Source organism: Physeter macrocephalus, chromosome 8, assembly GCF_002837175.3.
Source record: "Physeter macrocephalus isolate SW-GA chromosome 8, ASM283717v5, whole genome shotgun sequence".
In the NCBI taxonomy this organism is placed as follows: domain Eukaryota; kingdom Metazoa; phylum Chordata; class Mammalia; order Artiodactyla; family Physeteridae; genus Physeter; species Physeter macrocephalus.
The window spans coordinates 134,478,298-134,482,697 of NC_041221.1; the positions used below are offsets into that span (position 1 = coordinate 134,478,298).

The 4,400-nt window shown below is 35.9% G+C and overlaps 1 protein-coding gene across 9 annotated transcripts in view; it reads right to left on the reverse strand.

Moving 5' to 3' along the window:
• Nucleotides 1-4,400, reverse strand: part of FAM13B (family with sequence similarity 13 member B) — a 90,174-nt gene that overhangs the window by 59,498 nt on the left and 26,276 nt on the right. The window lies entirely within an intron of this gene.

Genomic DNA, 4,400 nt, shown 5'->3' on the forward strand with positions numbered 1-4,400 from the left:
ACGGGAGAGGCCACAGCAGTGAGAGGCCCGCGTACCGCAAAAAAAAAAAAACAAACAAACAAACAAAAAAAAAACTTTCAGAAATCTGTTCTTCTATTACTTGCAACCCAGTTGTAATTCAAAAAATTAATAAAAATAGATAAGAAAATAGATGCTGGCAATTAGCAACATGAGCCATGGTAATTAATATACATCACTGTCTCTCAGGACTCACTGCACTACCATGTTTATTGAGAATATTCTGTTCAATATGTTAACATCCTCTTTTCTATTCACAGGCAAACCTGCAGAATTCATCATTATTTCCTGGTGTTAATTAACCACAATTCTATTTAATGTAATGCACAATATATTTTAAGTCAGTTTTTGTAGTGCTTAAAAAATACAGAAATATAAATGCAATATATGTGAGATATGAATATATTTCAGTTTACATAAGGAAGCTGCAGGATAATACAAATATCAGAGAATTACACCACAATGTAAAACATAATCAAGATATACCCTGCGGACTAGAGGAGTCAAGATATAAACATTAGATCAAATTGGCATCATCAGTTTCTTACAAGTCAAATCATCTTGGAAAAGTAGAAAATGAATAACACAAACATATGTATATTATTTCACTTTCAGCAGCCATAATTTTTTTTAAAAAAATAAACTGCTGAACTAAAATATAAAGGAAAGAAAGGCGGCACACAGAATTCCCCAAAGATGGGATTTCTTATGGGTATCAAAAAACATTAAAGGTTTAAGGCATATATATCTACTTGTCCTCTTCTTGTCATTTTCTTTTAAGCAAAAATACTTTTGAACAGCTATGTCAGTTCTTTATTTTAACCAAGTTTTTTAAGTCAGGTACTGTATATGATAGTTGGAAACCTTCAAAAAATATGCCAGAAGTTCCATGGATCACTGATTCAGGTTACCAAATTCTACTCACCTGATTTACCTCACACACGCACACACACACACACACACACACACACACACACACACACACACACACACATTTGATTTCATCCTCAGTTCATAAACTATAAGTTACAATTTGGCATCTTTTACTGTTTTCTTAAAAGTTTCTGATACTTGAGAGAGAGGAGAGGAAGGAAGGTAAGGAGGGAAGAAGAAAAATAGGGAAGGAAAGTCAGACAAAGATAAAAATGTTTACATGAAGAAAACATAAAAAACTTAAGGAACTGACCTATAGTCAATTAATCTATGACAGGGACTTCCCTGGTGGTCCGGTGGTAAAGAATTCACCTTCCATTGCAGGGGACACAGGTTCGATCCCTGGTCAGGGAACTAAGATCCCACATGCCGCACATGAACTAAGCCCGCACACCACAACTACTGAGCTCACACGCCTCAACTAGAGAGCCTGAGCACACAAACTACAGAGCCCACACGCCCTGGAGCCTATGCGCCATAACTACAGAGCCCACATGCCCTGGAACCCGTGCGCCACAACTAGAGAGAGAAAACCCGCACACCACAACTAGAGAGAAGCCCACACGCCATAACGAAAGATCCCCTGTGCCACAACCAAGACCCGACACAGCCAAAAAAAAAAAAAAAAAAAAAAAAAAAAAATCTATGACCAAGGAGGCAAGGCTATACAATGGAGAAAAGACAGTCTCTTCAATAAGTGGTGCTGAGAAAACTGGACAGCTACATGTAAAAAAATGAAATTAGAACATTCTCTAACACCACACACAAAAATAAACTCAAAATAGATTAAAGACCTAAATGTTAAGACCGGTACTATAAAACTCTTAGAGGAATCTCTGACACAAATCACAAGCAGTATCTTTTTGGCTTCATCTCCTAGAATAATGGAAATAAAACAAAAATAAATAAATGGGACCTAATTAAACTTACCATAAACAAAACAAAAAGACAACCTTCAGAATGGGAGAAAATATTTACAACCAATACAACCGACAAGGGATTAATTTCCAAAATATACAAACAGCTCATACAGTGCAATATCAAAAAAAAAAAAAAAAAAAAAACACCAATGGGCGGAAGATATAAATAGGCATTTCTCCAAAGAATACATACAGATGGCCAACAGGCACATGAAAAAATGCTCAACATCACTAATTATTAGAGAAATGCAAATCAAAACCACAATGAGGTATTACTTCACTCCAGTCAGAATGGCCATCATTAAAAAGTCTACAAGAAATAAATGCTGGAGAGGGTGTGGAGAAAAAGGAACCCTCCTACAATGTTGGTGGGAATGTAAATTGGTACAGCCACTATGGAGAACAGTATGGAGGCTCCTTAAAAACTAAAAACAGAGTTACCATATGATCTAGCAGTCCCACTCTTGGGCATGTATCTGGAAAAGATGAAAACTCTAATTCAAAAAGATACATGCAACCTACTGTTCATAGCAGCACTATTTACAATAGCCAAAACATGGAAGCAATCTAAATGTCCATTGACAGATGAATGGATAAAGATATGATAAACACACACACACACACACACACACACACACACACACACACACACAGAGAAATATTACTCAGCCATAAAAAAGAATGAAATAATGCCATTTGCAGCAACATGGATGGACTTGGAGATTATCATAATAAGTGAAGTAAGCCAGAGAAAAACAAATATCATGTAATATCGCTTCTATGTAGAATCTTAAAAAAAAAAAGATACAAATGAACGTATTTACAAAACAGATACAGACGCACAGACATAGAAAACAAACTTATGGTTACCAATGCGGGGGATGCGCAATAAATTAGGAGTTTGAGATTAACATGTACACACTACTATACATAAAATAGATAACCAACAAGGACCTACTGTATAGCACAGGGAACTATACTCAATATTTTCTAATGACCTATAAGGGAAAAGAATCTGAAAAAGAATAGCTACATAAATATATGTATAACTGAATCACTATGCTGTACATCTGAAACTTACACAATATTGTAAATCAACTATACTTCAATAAAAAACAAAACCAACCAACCAACCTAAGGAAGGTATAACCCCCAAATATTAAAAAGACTTATCTATAAAAGTTCACAACAGTATAGAAACCCTTTTAAATAAAAGCTGGGCTACCCAGGAAATAAAACTCCTAATTCACATAATCTGAGCCAACACCTATGAGAATGAATGAAAGTCTGTATGATAAACTTTCAAGACATGCTACTTTATAGTTTAAGAACAAATGAAGGGATGTAATCCACTGTCCATTAATAAACAGCATAACTATATAATTAATCATCTAAACCTGGATACATTTGAGTGAAAAGAGGAGCAACTAATAATTACATTAGAAAGCAAATATAAACTAGGATACTCTGAGAAAACCGGGATATACTATCACCTTTTCAAGTGGATACAGGTACTATGAATCAAATAAATTATATGTTATATCCATATAATAGGGAACTACACACATGTTTAAAAAAACGAATATGTTCTCTACATTCCAATAAAACATCACCAAGATACACTGTTAACTGATTTAAAAAAATAAGGTGCAGAACAGTGTGTATGGTATGCTACTTTCCTGTTAAAAAATACTTAGAGGAAATATTTACTTATATTTGCATAAAGAAATTCTGAAAAGACAAAAAAACAATGAGAGGAAGAGGGTAGGCATGGGTAAGAATAGGACATTTTACTGTGTATTTTACCTTTGTTTATTTTTAACCAGGTGAATTATTAGTCATTAAAAAGAGGTAGCAGCCCCACCCCACACTCAAAATATAACATCATAGGTTTTAATATAAAAGTTTGCTTGACAAATCATTTCACTTAAGCACAAAAGAAAAACCTCCAGATAGATCTATATCACGAATTCTAAACCTGAGAAGTCTGAATTAATGTGGCTTTACAGTCACTTACAATTAGTCAGAATCAATATTATCACTTCTTATAAAGAAGAAATTAGGGGCTTCCCTGGTGGAGCAGTGGTTAAGAATCCGCCTGCCGATGCAGGGGACACAGGTTCGAGCCCTGGTCCGGGAAGATCCCACATGCTGCAGAGCAACTAAGCCCGTGAGCCACAACTACTGAGCCTGCACTCTAGAGTCCGCAAGCCACAACTACTAAGCCCGCATGCCAAAACTACTGAAGCCCACATGCCTAGAGCCCATGCTCTGCAACGAGAAGCCACCACAGTGAGAAGCCCGCACACAGCAAAGAGCAGCCCCCCACTCGCCACAACTAGAGAAAGCCCGCACGCAGCAACGAAGTCCCAACGCAGCCAAAAATTAATTAATTAATTAATCTTAAAAAAGAAGAAACTAACTAGGATCCTTCTGCAGTCTCAACCATCAAGGCATAGCAGTAACAACAAAATATGTTGTTTGAGAAATGGGTTTTAAATTCGAGTCACAAGATTTAAAACATTATCT